Source organism: Meriones unguiculatus, chromosome 19 (genome assembly GCF_030254825.1).
Source record: "Meriones unguiculatus strain TT.TT164.6M chromosome 19, Bangor_MerUng_6.1, whole genome shotgun sequence".
NCBI classification, from domain to species: domain Eukaryota; kingdom Metazoa; phylum Chordata; class Mammalia; order Rodentia; family Muridae; genus Meriones; species Meriones unguiculatus.
The window spans coordinates 25,452,558-25,469,936 of NC_083366.1; the positions used below are offsets into that span (position 1 = coordinate 25,452,558).

A 17,379-nucleotide genomic window follows, 5' to 3' on the forward strand; every position below is an offset into this window, starting at 1 on the left:
GTCCCTCCCTCCCTCCCTCATCTCCACCGTGCCCCTTTCCAAGTCCACTGATGGGGGGGGACCTCCTCCCCATTCATCTGATCCTGTTTTATCAGTTATCTTCAGGACTGGCTGCAAAGTCCTCCTCTGTGGCCTAACAGGACTGCTCCTCCCTTCGGGGGTGGGGAGACCAAAGAGCCAGTCATTGAGTTCCTGTTAGAAATAGTCCTTGTTCCCCTCACTTTGGGAAACCAATTGGTTACTGAGCTACCACAGTCTACATCTGAGTGGAGGTTCTAGGTTATATCCATACATGGTCCTTGGTTGAATGTCAGTCTCAGAAAAGACCGTGTGCCCGGATATATTTGGTCCTTGTGGAGCTCCTATCCTTTCCCCATCAGACTAACTCCCCTTCTTTCTTATGATTCCCTATACTCTGCCAAAGGTTTGGTCATGAGTCTTTGCTTTGAAAACACTGCTAGTTAGAGTCTTTCAGATGCGCTCAGTAGACTCCTGTCATATGTTCAATGCACATCCCATCTGTCTTTCTCCACTGCTGGTGGGAATGTAAACTGGTACAACCACTCTGGAAAGCTATCTGGCGCTTTCTAAGACAAATATGAATAGTGCTTCCTCCAGACCCAGCTATACCACTGCTAGGTATATACCCAAAGTTTGTTCAAGTACACAAAAAGGACACTTGCTCAACCATGTTTATAGCAGCTCTATTTGTAATAGCCAGAACCTGGAAACAACCCAGATGTCCATCAACAGTGGTATGGGTACAGAAATTGTGGTATTTTTATACAATGGAATACTACTCAGCAATCAAAAAGGAGGAAATCATGAAATTTGCAGGCAAATGGTGGGATCTAGAAAAGATCATTCTGAGTGAAATATCCCAGAAGGAGAAAGACAAACATGGGATATACTCACTTATATAGACCTATAAGATATGATAAACATAATGAAATCTATACACCTAAAAAGATAATCAAGAGAGCAGACATGGGGTAAGATGATCAATCCTCGTTTAGAAAGGGACAACATTTCTAATGCAAGTAGTCGGTGTGATGACTGATGATACCCACAGTGCAGGGACCATGAGATTCTTCCAGGTTTTTGGTAAAATACAACTGTTTTCCTGCCATCTTTTCTTTTTGCATTTCTTCATGTTGTTTGTTTTGTTTCTAAGAGCATGTCTGGCTATGGCAGGCCTCACGCTTGTGACAATCATGCATCAGCCTTTGAGAGTACAGGTGATGTTGTGTGGGGGTCAACATTCACTCCTACTTCCTTTTGTTAAATGAACCTAACTTCCCTGGGTCCAAATCTAGGCAAGGAAGTGTCATTAAAATCTGCAGACTCCTCCCTTCTCATCTTTCACCTCATAGCCAAGTTGTTGTTTTTTTCTTTTCCGTTGAATCTTTTTTTTTTTACTTTAGCCTCTCTTCCTGTTTTCCAAAATTCTTAATAGACAAAATTTAAAAAACAAACATTGTAGAAAGTTTAAAAATAAAAGATGATCTCCCATGCTATTGCTCTGTCAATCTTGATTTTGAGTGCTAAAGGCTCTCTCACTTTTCAGTGTTTCTGCTACAACTGACTCCGCAACTCAGCTCTAGGCTCACAGTGTTGACCTTTTTTTACTGCCTTCAATTGTACTGCTTTCCTCGTTTGTTAGCTGAGATGCAGCCCTCATTTATACTCCAGTTATCACACTTCTCAGATGTGTTAGCATACATGGGAGACAAATCAATGACAGAAAGAAAGGTATCTGTTGTAACCAGTTAAATATTTTTCCTCACAATTCCAAGTGGAGCCCATGGGGTGCTTAATGATGGGGGAATATGTTCTGAGAAATGAGGCACCGGGTGATTTCACCACTGAGTGAACCTCAGAGTGTCTGCAACATACCTAGCCTTGTTCAGACTGAGGCTATACCCCAGCCAATTGCTCCCCAGCTATAAATCGGTACAGTATGTTACATGCTTTTATACTGAGTACTAAAAGTATTGATAACAATAGTAATAATTTATGCATATAAATATTTAAAGGAACAGTAAAAAAAGGGGGGGGATAAAATGCTTTTCTGAGCAGCCGCCGAGATGGCTGAAGTAGAGCAGAAGAAGAAATGGACCTTCCGCAAGTTCACCTACCATGGTGTGGACCTGGGTCAGCTGCTGGACATGCCCTTTGAACAGCTGATGCAGCTGTACAGAGCCCACCAGAGGCGGCACCTGAACCAGGGCCAGCTCGGAAGCAGCACTCCCTTCTCAAGCGCTTGAAGAAGGCCAAGAAGGAGGCTCCGCCCATGGAGAAGCCGGAGGTGGTGAAGACCCACCTGAGGAACATGATCATCCTGCCTGAGATGGCGGGCAGCATGGCGGCGTGTACAATGGCAAGACCTTCAACCAGGTGGAGATCAAGCCTGAGATGATCAGCCACTACCTGGGCGAGTTCTCCATCACCTGCAAGCACGGCCAGTAAAGCACGGCCAGTCTGGCATTGGTGCCACCCACTCCTCCCGCTTCATTCCCCTCGAATAGCCATGGCCAATAAAGACTCATGTTTAATCCCTGGAGGAAAAAGAAGGGTGAGGGATAAAATTTTAATGCTGTTTCTTTATAGATACTGATATGAATGGTGCCTGAAAACTAGAAATTCCTCAGGCTAAGTTGGTGAGTGGGTGACAGGAGAGCGTGGAGGTTTTAATAACTGCTGTAGCCTTCCTAAAGCTATGCATTTAAACTAGCCTAAATTCATAAATTAGATTTCCCCAATAGTATATTAACCTTAATTTGGTATATTCTATTTACTTTACTTTCCTTAAAATTTTAACATTCAAATAACTTCCTATATTGCTTCAATACAAATCATGAAACTTTTGTACAAACACATTTCCCTTGTTCATTTAAATATAAGATTTCTTCTTCTGTTGTTGTTGTTTACTTTTAAGCTTTGTATTAAGAACCAGGGAGAAGGAGAGGAGGACCTCCCCTATTAGTGGACTTGGGGAGGGGCATGCATGCAGAAAAGGGAGGGAGGGTGGAATCGGGAGGGGAGGAGGAAGGGGCTTATGGGGGGGATACAAAATGAATAAAGTGTAATAAATAAAAGTTAAATTAAAAAATTAAAAAAAAATAAAAAAGAACCAGGGCAAACAGCCATATCTTGTCCACCTACAAGGTCATTTGGAATAATGATTCTCCTGGAATGTCCCCTGAAGAACCCATCTGGAGATCTTGTTTTTGGCATCATTCTTTTCAGAAATATCTTCATGCAGTGTGCTTGTATTGTGTCTTTAATTCCTTATAGATTTTCTCCTTACGTGGACAAACTATGTTAAATCCATGTTTTACTCATTTTATGGATGTTGACTGACTTTCCTTAGAGAGACTTGAACAAACATCTCTTCACCCTAAAAAGGACACTGATATCAAACCAAAGACATGAGCCCACCTAAGTCTGGCTTAGTGGACCAGTGGTTTTATTGGAGTTGCTTATAGGAATGTAGTTAAGGGTCACTTACAGGAACATAAATGATTCAAAGGAAGCTAAGTGAACCATACATCCACACAAACTTGACTCATGAAAGCTACATTCATGGAGCCTCTTGCACAACTTTCAAGCAGCTCTCCCTTCAGAAGAGTCACTCCTTAGCAGTTAGTACTATTTCTACAAGCTTGGCAGTTAGTGGGTGGGAGTGCCTTGTAACTCATAAATCCCAGGAGCTTCCTGAGAAGTACTTATTTCCTCATCTTTGTAAGTTTAGTTTACTTCCTGAGTCTGTGTGATTCTCCCTCCAGGGAGGGATGAGAGCTGATTTAGAACCAAAAAAAAAATGTCTGCTAAATGACTAACTACCTTTTATTGGAAGTTCTGTTTCTTCTTTGTTTCCTCTTTTCCTACTGGTGTGTTACTGTTTCAATTGTTCCTTGAGAATCACCTCTAGTTCCCAGAGACACCCTGTTCACAGGTTTTAATAACTTGCTATCTCATGCACAACTTCTTTGATATTTGCAACCTTGACATATTGCTTGAAGTCACCAGGGAAGGCCTCTGATGTTTTCTTCCAGATATTCTTCATATAATCCTTGAAACCATTGTCAGAAGCCCAAATAACTTCCTTGATGCAGCTATAGATTTTGCTAATGTAGTGACTTGGGAAGCCATATTGGAAAAGGAGTTGGGTGATGTCTAATGTCATATTGCTTCTGTTGTGGACTGGGTGTGTATCTGCATTGATATACTTAAAAGTTCTGTGGCTGTCACTGTTTCAGGTCACAGAGTACCAATTTGTTTCCTATGACATTGACCCAAGGCAAAGCTGCCATCCTGATTTTTAAAACACTGATAGCATCAATTTGTGCTCATAATGGGTGAAAGTCTTTTCATGAATCTCTCTCCATAATAGGAGTAATATGTTATAGAATATGAAAGTTTTTACACAGTTACACACATAACATGGAAGTCTGTTTGATAGTAGATGGCTTACATAATAAGCAATTAACAACAAAACAATAATGAAAGGTTTAATATAAAGAATACATTAGCCAGTTGCCTATTCATTTACAATCATTGTTAAGTATTATGTATTATACATAATTATATGTGAGATACTTTTTTACATAAATGTAGTATGTATATATGTATGTATGCATGTTCACCTGTGTATGGGTGCTCATATAGGAATAAAAACTATTCAAATATAGATGGTGTGACCCTCTCAGAGACTTCCTTCATTAGATCAACATCCTCAAGTAACAGACATTGAAAGTGGCTTATATTTCCTACACCCTCTGGTTGAACCAAAGAAGTAGTGTTCGGTAGTAGAAAAACTATTTTCTCATTGAGTTGAAGATAATCGTCCAAAGTGAGTGCTCTGGAACATTACTGACAATAAACAAAATCTTGAAAAGATGTTACTTTTCAAAACTATTAAAATAGTTTCGATCCACACCAAACATTTACACTGGCAACTAACTTTACTCTCTAAGCAAAGTTAAATTGAGTTTCCAGAAATCCTTCAGCTACATTTTCATCATCACTCACAGAATTTTTTTTTCCTTACTCTCTTTTCATGTGCACAAAAGAAGATCTTTTGCTTTGGCCATGGTTACCACCATTACAGATTTCTCCCTATCTGACACAGGCTCTTCTTGAAGTTGTGTTAATCCTGATGCCATCAATAAAGCAAATCTTTTATCACATCATATCACTGTGCTCTTTTTAGCATTACAATTCTGGTCAAATGGGACAGGCCTGAGTGGCAGGCACTAAAAATCACTGATTTCCTTAATCACTTCTAATTTTGTTTTCAAGCCTTTCACTCAATGTGGCCTTTTACTGACAGCCTTAGAAGTGGCTTTTATATGCTTAGGAGACATGACGAACTAAGCAACATGAGGTTAAATCAAGTGTGAAATTTTTGTGAAATGCCAGGAAGAGACTCAGCAAACCCAAGATACAAGAGTTGTTACCCACACAGCATGGGCGGTTGTTTGATAGGAGATAGTTTATATAAAATGCAGTTAATGCTAAAGCAATAATGAAAGGTTAAATAGAGAAAATATATACGCCAGTTGTATGGTAATTTATAATCATTACTACATATTATGTACTATGCATAATTGTATCCTTGATACTTTCTTGCATGTAGATATGGCATGTGTGCATGCATGGTCATGTGTATGGGTGTGCATACACATAAATACATGTGGAGGCTCAAATTTGATGTTAGGTGCTGTACTTGATTTTTCTCCATTTCATTTATTAGGCTCCCTTGCTGAACCTGGAAGTTGATAATTCTGGCTAGTCACCCTGTGATAGGATCCTCCATCTCTACCTTCTGAGTGCTGAGATTGTAAGTAGCTGCCATGCTTGACTTTTGTATGCATCCTGGGGATTCGAACTCCAGTCCTCACACTTGTACAGCAAACGCTTTGTCCATGGCACCATCTCTCCAGGCAGTGTGAGGCACTTGCATACAGCGCGCAGTGCACTCTGTTTCCTCACTCCAGCATCACTACCAGCCGTGAGTAACCCGAGGCAATAGGGGCTTTAAACTCCTCTGTATTCTTGTGGAACCTCTGTTACACGATGGCCTGCCATTGCGTGGCTGCACTCCATTTAGAATGCTAGGACTTCTCTCAGTTTCTTCCTTTCTGTTTTTGAAAGGCTGATCGCCTCATCTTTCACTTCCCTTACCTTATACGAATTCATCTTCAACCATCACGTTAGTCTCCCACCCCTGTGAAAGACTGTCCTTATAGACTGGGCGTGGTGGTGCATGCCTTTGATCCCAGCACTCAGGAAGGCAGAGGCAGCCAGATCACTGTGAGTTTGAGGCCGGGCTGGTCTACAAATGGAGTCCAGGACAGCCAAGGCTACACAGAGGAACCTTGCCCCAAAACAAAGAAAGAAAGAAACAAAGAATATCCTTTTGGACTCCTGAAAACCTCTCTTCAGAGACTTTTATCTTGGTCCAATTAACCAGTTCTCTGTCAGCTGCCTCTACAGCTGCTATGTCTCGGTCTTTGTATGTTGAATCTATTTTGCTATTCAGCCCTTGCTGCATCATGAGTGCCCTCTAACTGAGCAGCTTGTGTCCTGCCTGGCAGCATTCGAGAAACAGAGATTCAGATGCATTTTAATGAGATCCTGATGGGTGCACACATTAGGTAAAATTCTGTAAACAGCAATCAAGAGCCAGGCAGTCTGGGATGCATCTTCTCTTGAAGAACAAGCCAGGACCTGACCTCAGTGAGATGTGTGGCAGAAGGATCGTTCTCGTGTCTTTCTAAGGTGCCGTCCTCAAGACGCAGTGTCCCAGCATCACTCAGTCAGCTGTCCTTAGGACTGGCCTCTGTGATGTTTGAAGAAAGAACCAGGTTAAAGATCATGGAGACTCCAGGAGGATGTGAAGTCATACAGACTGTCTCAAACACCAAATGCTAAGATGCTGTCACCAGCCTTAGCAGACACTCTCCACTAGATGGGAGGAGTCATGACCCTAGTATTATCTCAGATGGAAGATACGTGTCAAGGGCACACCAGCTCCCAGCAGTTCTTTTCGACTCTAAGCCAGCACAAAGACTTGGAACATTTTCATTTACTTTCTTCCTGATTTTCTCAAGTGAGCACATTATTACCTGCCACACAGGGGAGTTGTCTCAATTAATGGACACACTAGAGTACACTGTGAAGCAAAGGGAATTGTTGTTGTGTGCCCATCTCATTACCAGTCCTCTCAGATTCCATGGTGGAGGCTCAGGTTGGAAAGAATGGATGTAACTATTTTTGGGGTCTCTGCATCGCACTATTGATTTTCCTTTTTGTTAATGGTACTAGGGATCGTGGTTGACATCTTGTTCATCTGGACTTCTTCCTGGTAGCCAGCTCCCATGTTAATTTAAGAATATTTATCTTTCAAAGGAGCACATGGTAAATAGAAAGAAAGGCTCATGCATCTCCCTCTGTCTGGTGTGGTGCTGTTAGCATTCTCCTCCTCAAAACAGATATCGCATTTCTGAGTTTCAATACCAAGTGTCCTAGTTAGGGTTATCATTGCTGTGATGAAACACCATGACAGAAATTGAGGAGGAAAGGGTTTATTTGGATTACACTTCTAAATCACTGTTCATCACTGAGGGAAATCAGTACAGAAACAGAAATAGGACAGAAACAGGGATGTGGGATGTGACACAGAAGCCATGGGGAAGTGTTGCTTACTGGCCATTTCCTACTGGGATGCTCAACCTGTTTTCTTATAGAACCCAGGACCACCAGCCCAAAGATGGCGCCACCCACAATGGGCTGGGATCTCCCTCATCAATGGTTATTTAAGAAAATGTTCTAGGGGCTTGCCTATAGCCCAGTCTTTTTCAGTGTTTGTTTATTTTTGCTTTTTGGTTAGTTGGTTGGTTGGTTGGTTGGTTGGTTGGTTGGTTGGTTGGTTTTTTCCAGAGACAAGGTTTTTCTGTGTAGCCTTGGCTGTCCTGGACTTGCTTTGTAGATTAGGCTGGCCACGAATTCACAGAGCTCGGCCTGCCTCTGCCTCCTCATGTGCTAGGATTACAGGCATGAACCCCATGCCCAGCTCTACAGCTCAGTCTCATAGAAGTATGTTCTTAATTGAGGTTTCCTCCTCTCAGATGACTTTGAGTTTGTATCAAGTTGACCTGAAACTATTCAGCAAACCAAGGAAGGTAGAAGAGATTTATGGGTTTAAAGAATGTCAGGATACAGTTCTAAAAATGATGACAGTCCAGCTTTGCAGAAGACAAAGAATGATCAAAGCTGGATGGAATCATGTTTCCACTCCTTTGTCTGTTACTACTGTGAGGTCTGGACAGAGAAGCTCTCTGATTTCACTGTCCATAAGTAGACCCAGTGGGCATGTTGAGAATCCAGTGACATAGCTGTCATCAGGCACTTGTACACTTCATGAACTGAAAAGTTAAAATACTTGGCTAGAGAGATAATTCAGTGAATACAGTATTTGATCTGCATTTGGACCCTCAGAACTCACATAAAGCCAGCTATGGTGGTGTGAATATGTAATCTTGGCACTCTTATGACAACATAGGAGATACAGACAGAAAAAACGCTTATGATCTAGCTACCATGGTAGACCTAGCAGAGAAAAAGAATCCTTGTTTTGAAATAGAAGTCAAAGACAGACACCCAGCGTTGTCCTCTGGCTTCCACATATGTACAATGACATGCATGTTTCTTTATATGCAGATTACATACACATATGCATACACACACACACACAGAGAGAGATGCAAAAATTAAAACCCAAAGAACATAAAGAATGCTGTTTTCTTCATAAGTATTGGAAATCCCTGCTTAAAAACATATAATTCCACTAATATTTCCAAGGGATAATTGAAAAGAAACCAAACACCATGCTGGCCCAAACAATCACTCCATTTGCCTTCTTGCTCTTTTTAAAAAGCCCCTTGTGCAAGCTTCTAACATGAAATGGAACTGACATTGATTCCAATTCATTATGATGTCACCTTTAACTCCTGTGTTTGTAATAAAAACCCTCTCAGCTGCTCTCCAGCAACTTCTCTCCCGGGAATCGCTCTTTCCAAGCCCTCCCACCCCTTTTCATCTTTCTCCTTTTATTTTCTTTTCCTTACAAAACAAGAATGAACATTTCCCTTTTGATGGACCACAACAGAAACGCCAGACCATCAGACACACTATTTTTTTTTTCATGACAATACATCCCAGCATGTGCAGCTGTTCATTGAATTGATGTCCTCAGGTGCCTGGAAAAGAGAAGCACTACCTTTTGCATTCAGGCATCTCAGCATTATTGTGTGACACAGGGTATGGACATCTGGTGGAGCCCTTCCCCCCTCCCTCTCTCTCTCCCGTCTGTCTTTCTTTGTCTCTGTCTCCTTCCCTCCATTCCTCCTGCTCCTCTCCTTTTTAGGAAGCTCTTGGAAGGGCTGAGAAAGTACTGCTGTGAGTGAAGTGCATGCCGTACGAGCTTGAGGAACTTGGTTCGAATCCCCAGCACCCACATATAATGCCTGCTGTGGTAGTCCACTTTTGTAATCTCAGTGCTAGGAAGGACATTGCAGGGGAGTCCCGCAGGCTCACGGCCAACCGACTAGCTGCATTGGTGAGCTCCAAGTTCACTGGGAAAACCTTATTCCAAAATAAACAAATGAAGGTGAGAGCTGGAGAGATGACCCAGCAGTTAAGAGCACTTATTGTTCTTCCAGAGAATCTGGGTTCAATCCTCAGCAGCCATGTGGCTGTTCAGATCTGTATCTCCAGTTTCAGGGTATCTGACACCCCTCTCGCCTCCAATGAACGTTACCCAAGCACACGGTGCACAGACATGTATACAGACAAAACATCCATACATAGAAAGCAAAATTAATCTAAAAAATTAAAATAAAGTGAGGAGCAACTGAGAAAGTTGTGTCATGTTGATGTCTGACCACCAAACACATTTGTACCAACTCACACTTGCCCATACACATGAACATTGCACACTCAGACGTGCACACACACACAACACACAATTTCTTGCCTTAGTTTGCAGTAGAACCCTTGAAAGTCACCAGTAGCTCTGAACCAGTTAAGGATTTGGAAGGAATATCCTGCAAGACTGTAGAAAGAATACACACTATGTAAAAATGTGGTATTTGAAAGCAAGTGTCACTTGTCCTTTCAGAATCGTAACTTATTTTAGCTCGGCCTTTGACTTTTTAAAGCTACCTCTCTCTAACTCTCATCCTCTGTGACTCAATGCACCAAGAAATACATTACCCTTCACAATTATCTTTTCTGACTTTGTGTTAGGTATCACTGTTTAAGGGAGTTGCTCTCTTTCTTTATTGTCAATTGCACTGTCCAAAAAGAAAATGCCATCGAAATGCCATCTCTTTTGCTGCCAATCACTTCGGCCTGGGAAGGCTGACACAGCTGGAATGTCACTTGGTTTACATTTGCCCTCCTGGGCACTCACATATCATGAAGATTCTGCCAATGCACCTGTTGAAACGTCTGGCTTGGGAAATTCAAGTTCTTTCCTGTCAACTGCCTTCTCTGATACCACTGCCTATGGATGGCTTGAGCAGCAGACGCACCTATCATACTCATGCACACCTGGTGGGGAATCAGGGTAATGACTCAAAAGCCAGAGTCAAGAATGACCATTGGCAGTACAATCTCCCTACATACCAGCCTCCTCTATGTCTGTCTTTCCCTTCTGTTTATTGATATAAATGACACCCTGTTTCAGTGAGAAGAGTGGAATTACTAGAAAGCTACTATTGAAATGACTTAGTTAATTAATTGTTTGCTATGCAAGCATTAGGACCTGAGTTTGATCCAACAGGAATCTTGAATAAAAGCCATTCATTTCACTGAACATCTTTAATCCCAGTGTTGAGGAGATGAAGACAAAAGTATTTCTGGAACTAGCAAGCTAGCCAGTCTAGCTGACTCAAAGAGATCAGGTTTACTCAGAGACCTATCTCCAAAAAGTGCATTGAAAATCAGTCATCAACCTCTGGACTCCACATGTGAGCAAACACATAAATACATGTGTGCTTGCACACACACACACACACACACACACTACACAGTCTCTAAGACAGAAGATGACTTCAGCCTGTTCCAGTTTCCAAAGTAAAGTTTTTCTCTATTATGACTGATAGTAGAATATTCTATTTCATATCCATCACGAAGATTCCAAACAAGCTAGATGTTATTTGTCTTAATGCTCTTTTGTGAATTAAGAACCCCTGGAAGAATGCATATGTGCAATCAAGAGCAGCCTGCTTCTTCTGCCATATCTTCGTATATAGATAAGAGCTTTGCCATCAGAGAGTGACGAAAGCTTCCGAGAACAAATCAAATCCCTGATATTAATCCTTAAATACTCTTCCACAGCACACTAAGTATATGGCCATGCTAGTTGCCCTGTGGAAAAGAATCATTCCTCTCACAACACCTGAGAGTACGAAAGGATTAATCTTAAGTAGAAGAAAGACATCCAGTTTCAGAAGATGAAGCTGATTAATGTTCTTACAGCTTCCATTTGGTTGCTTACTCACACTGGAAACTGACTTCTCAACTGGAAAGAAAGACCACAAGCATGAGTGCATCAAAGCATGTGTTGCAAGCATCCTTTTGCAAAAGAATTGTTTCCAAATGTTACCTTTCTGAACCGCTGTTTCTCAACCCCTTAAAGCACTTCTGTGCTTTAGGCTCATCTTACTTATAGCTTTTTTACAGAAGGCACAGGGCTGATGAGATGGTTAAGCTGGTAATATTTGTGCTTCAAGCATAAAGATGTAAGCTTAATGCCCAAAACCCAGGTATGAAAATGCAAGTGTGGGCTCTAAGAGCAACAATCAATAAATGGGACCTCATGAAACTGAAAAGCTTCTGTAAAGCAAAACACACTGTTTTCAGAATAAAAAGACAGCCTACAAACTGGGAAAGGATCTTCACCAACCCTATATCTGACATAGGGCTGATATTCAGCATATATAAAGAACTAAAGAAGTTATAAAGCAATAAATTAAGTAATGCAATTAAAAAATGGGGTATGGAACTAAACAGAGAATTCTCTGTAGAGGAATACAGAATGGCAGAGAAACACTTAAAGAGATGTTCAACATCCTTAGCCATCAGGGAGATGCAAATCAAAACGACCCTGAGATTTCATCTTATACCCATCAGAATGGCTAAGATAAATAACTCAAGTGATAACACTTGCTGGAGAGGTTGTGGAGAAAGAGGAACCCTCATCCATTGCTGGTGGGAATGTAAACTGCTACAACCACTTTGGAAGTCAATCTGGTGCTTTCTCAGACAATTAGGAATAGTGCTTCCTCAAGACCCAGATATACCACTCCTAGGCACATACCCAAAATTTGCTCAAGTACACAACAAGAACATTTGATCAACCATGTTTGTAGCAGCTTTATTCAGAATAGCCAGAACCTGGAAATAACCTAGATGTCCCTCAACGGAGGAATGGATACAGAAAATGTGGTATTTTTACACAATGGAATACTACTCAAAAACAAAGAAATCATGAAATTTACAGGCAAATGGTGGAATCTAGAAAAGATCATTCTGAGTGAGGTATCCCAGAAGGAGAAAGACAAACATGGTATATACTCGCTTATATAGACCTACAAGATATGATAAACATAATGAAATCTATGCACCTAAAGAAGATAAACAAGAAAGAGGACCCGGGGTAAGATGACCAATCCTCACTTAGAAAGACAAATAGGAGGTGCATTGGACATAGGAGAAAACAAATAACAGGACAGGAGCCTACCACAGAGAGCCCCTGAAAGACTCTACCTAGCAGTGTATCAAAGCAGATACTAAGACTCATAACCAAACCTTCGGCAGAGTGCAGGGAATCATATGAGAGAAGGGGGAGTGGAAAGGATAGGAGCTCCACAAGGACCAAATATATCTGAACACAGGGGTCTTTTCTGAGACTGACACTCCACCAAAGACCGTGTATGGATAACCTCTGCTCAGATGAAGCCCGTGGTACCTCAGTAACCAATTGGTTTCCCATAATAAGGGGAACAGGGACTATTTCTGACAGGAACTCAATGACTGGCTCTTTGACCTCCCCACTCCCCAAGGGAGGAGCAGTCCTGCTAGGCCACAGAGGAGGGCTTTGCAGCCAGTCCTGAAGATACCTGATAAAACAGGGTCAGATGAAAGGGGAGGAGGTCCTACCCAATCAGTGGACTTGGAAAGAGGCAGGGAGGAGATAAGGGAGGGAGGGAGGGATTGGGAGAGAATGAGGGAGCAGGATACAGCTGGGATACAGAGTTAATAAAATGTAACTAATAATAATAATTAAAAAAAAAAAAGAAAATGCAAGTGTGGTAGCAACACACACCTGTGGTCCTAGTCCCAGTCTCAGATAGATTCCTGAATCTGGCCAGTCAGCCTACCCAGTCATCAAGTTCCAGGAAAAAGTGACTGATGATGATGATGACAATGATGATGGTACTGATGATGATGATGATGATCCTGCCTCAGAAAAAAACATAAAGAAAGACTGAAGAGAACATTCATAGTATAAACCTGACTTCCACAGGCAGGAGCATATACATGCATGTTCACACACACACACACACACCGAGAGAGAGAGAGAGAGAGAGAGAGAGAGAGAGAGAGAGAGATAACACCAAAAAAACAGTTACCACAGCAGCTGCTGCTGTGTTATAAAGGACAATGTATTGACAAACAATTCTGCCCCCAGATTACAGGGTAGAAAAGCAGTAACTATTATTTATGCCACACTGTTGATAGTTAATTGCATAGAAACAACCTATGATTTAAGATGGAAATTTTAAAATCCATTAATTGAATGCAAAGCAGTGTTGTTTAAATCTAACCTGTTTCCTCCACTGATCCACCCAACACATGAATACATGCACATGCCCACAGTCACACACATCAATTAAGAGGGTAATAGAGAGTCTAAAACTATCAGAAACAGTCCTTCGCTTCTCATTACATACTTTAATTTGAATAGGCTCTCTTTCTTTCTCACTGTGGGTCTGAACATTCACTCAGTTGTAGACTTTCCCTAGAACAACGGAGATGTTGTGGTTGTTCAAAATATCTTTCTAAAATCTGTCTAGCATCCTTAATTAAAGGTGTGTATGTCCTTCACCACTTAGGTTGTAAAGTTTTCATGTTGATGGGTCTTAGTGTTTTCACAAAAGCTTTTAATTCATAATTGATTACTTAAGACTTACTACTAGTTAAGAAACGTTTGTTTAGTTTTTATTTATTAGTATATTTATTAGTTTTTATGTTGGCCTTTTTTTTTTTTGACAGGGTCTTACCATGTAGAAAATGTTTTATGCATGAGTGTCATGGACTTGGCTGCCTGTGTACTAAGGTATTAAAATAATTTACATTAAGATAATTCATCTAGCTGTCTTTAGTTTCTATCTGAAGTGTTTGTTTTATTGTAGATATGAGATAGAATTGTATAATACATGTATATATTATAGTTCCCTTCAAATAACAATTATAGTACCTTATACATTTGATGGATGCTGTTCTAAGTGTTTTTAGAATGCTTTATTTTATTTTCCCATTGATTCTTTGAGAAACATGGCTTTTGTTTCTGTTTTCTATCTGGAGAAAGTGAGGCACAGGGAACTGAAATAGTTTATGCTTGCACAGCTGGTAAGTAATGAAGCCAAGATAAACAAACAAACAAACAAACCTTGGCCATCAGATTCTGGAGTCTGCATACCATCCGTCTTATTCTTTTTTATCAAGGAAAGTTAGAATGTGTTGGCATGGAAACTTTCAGGTTGAACTGTAATGACCTGGATTAATTTATTGCTTGAAAGAGTCCCCGAAGGATAGGTAGTTTTAATCTGTTAGAGAAAAACATTGCTAACAAATGAAGCCATCTGTCCAAAAGTAATCCACTTGTAAACATGGGATTAAGAATTATAATATCAGAGGCTTCAGATTGTTGACTACTTCAGTGGCTCATTGAAGCAGCCAATGATGCCATGCTTTATTGGAGAGGTTGAAAAGGTAAGCAGGAGTTCAGCTGAGAACTCAGATTGTGAGCCTGTGACCCTCAGCCCTAGGTTTAAAGTGTCCTTCAGGCTGGACCAGTATACACTGGAACTACTCTTGACTTTGCCAGACTATGGGAATATCAGTCAAGGTATTGTCGAATGAAGTGTCCCACTGAGGAAAAGTTTTAAAACAGGACATGAAGGCTTGCAAGGATGATAGAAACTTGCAAAGGTCAAGAAGGTACACTAGGAGGATCACGCAGAAGTCATGAAGATACCTCTCCATCTTTGTAAAAATACCCAAGAGGATGGGCAGAGTGCAGGGAATCATATGAAAGAAGGGGGAGTTAGTATGACCTGGAGAGGACAGGAGCTCCACAGGGACCAAATATATCTGGGCCTAGGGGTCTTTTCTGAGACTGTTTCTCCAACCAAGGGCAATGAATGGATATAACCTAGAACCCCTGCCCAGATATAGCCCATCACAACACAGTATCCAAGTGGGTTCCTTAGTTAAGGGAACAGGGACTGTCTCAGACATGAACTCAATGGATGGCTCTTTGACACCACCCCCTCCCCCCCGCCAAGGAGGAGCAGCGTTGCTAGGCCACAGAAGAGGACATTGTAGCCAGTCCTGAAGAGACTTAATAAGCTAGGATCAGATGGAAGGGGAGGAGGACCTCCCTCATCAGTGGACTTAAAGAGAGGCAGGAAGGAGATGAGGGAGAGAGGGTGGGAGTGAGAGGGAATGAGGGAGGGAGCTACAGCTGGGATACAAAGTAATTAAACTGTAATTAATATGAAAAAATAATAAAGAAAGAAATGACTGCTAAAAAAAAAGAATAAAAAAAATACCCAAGAGCCTTCGGCAGAGCCCAAAAAGCATTGTCTGCAGAGCCACAAGGCCTGCCCTGGCCTCTAGAGCATAAAGGCTTCTCCGTTTTCCTTCTCCCTAAAGAGAGCACAGTGTAAGAGTTTTAGTTCTGTATGAAATCAAGTGGTAACTGACAGAGTAGATGGAAGCATGTCAAGAGCCCTCTTCAAAAAGCCCAGCCACCCCAGGTTGGTCAAAAAGCATTTCCTCTATATTTTCTACCATCTTGTAGACCAGAGCTGCTCTTGTCCTTCCACCAACCACCACAGGGCCCCTGCACAGAGAAGAATGTACATTTGAATAGTGTGTGGTCATGTACTTCTGGAAACCCAACTGTATTTGTGGGATCCAGCTATTAAGGCCAAAGTCTGGCATTACTGGATAGCCTCTGAACTTGGCATGTAATGATGGACACCCTTCTCAGCTAGGTTTCCTAGACTGATCTCCCTGGGGCATCACCTAGCCCTCAGGGAGATTACAAGCCCAACCCTTTCCTGATAAGAAACAGGTTCAGGAATTTCCTGGGGATTCCTAAAAACACCCACCTATGCTAATGAGGTGTCTTGGTATGTTGGCTTTCAACCAATGACCTTTAATGGTACCTGGAGTTCTTCCCCAAACCGTAGGATAATTCAGTACTGCTTTCCCCCTCTTAGGATAAGGCTGTTTGTCTACAGGTAGATGTAAGTATCCCTATTGCCTCTAGCCCCAACAAATCAAACACATTCACTCTCAGAACTCATCCCACTGCCCAAGGTTTATAAGTCTTTGATTCATGAAATAAACTCTCGTACTCCGTTCCTCCACCGTGACTGACTGTGAGACTCCTCATTTATTCTAGAGAAGGAAGGGCTCCCCTCCTTCCCGGAAATTTCGCTATGGAACTCCTGGGGCTTGGCTGCCCACACACTGCAGGACAGTTGGAACTTCTGCGTGTCAGCATGGATGGAATTGCTGCTGCCGTCCTTCTAGCACCACTCTGCTGCCACAGTGCCCGTCTGTGGGAGTAGGCTGCCAGCTGTTGGAAAAGCAGCCATTTTGTCTGCCCAAACAAAACCAGGCTCCGACCTCTGCCTCTCTGCTTTCAGAGCTCTGAGGGAGCGTCCATTAGGCTGCTTTGACCCGCCTAAGTAAGACAAGGCCCTCAGTGTCACCTGGCCCGGGTTCTGGAGCCCAGAGCTCCTTTCAGCCCAGCGCTTCGCCTTTTCCTCCTGGAGCATGCACTTCTGTTTCCCAGCAGCATCAGCAAATGCAGGGCAGCAGTGTCCCAAGACAGCCCAGGCTCCCACCAGACGTGGGACAACAGTATTCATGAAAAGAAAGACAACTTTTAGTAATCATAATGGCAACTCATTTACAATTGCTCGCTTATTTTATTTTTTCTATGCCACATATTTATTATTTTGTAGTTGACAGGATAAGTGCTACAGAAAAGTATGAATGCAGTAC

General features: G+C 41.8%; 1 pseudogene; it reads left to right on the forward strand.

Annotated features, from left to right (window-relative positions):
- Positions 1-2,087: 2,087 nt before the first annotated feature.
- Positions 2,088-2,528, forward strand: LOC110560910 (small ribosomal subunit protein uS19-like; annotated as a pseudogene).
- Positions 2,529-17,379: the final 14,851 nt, after the last annotated feature.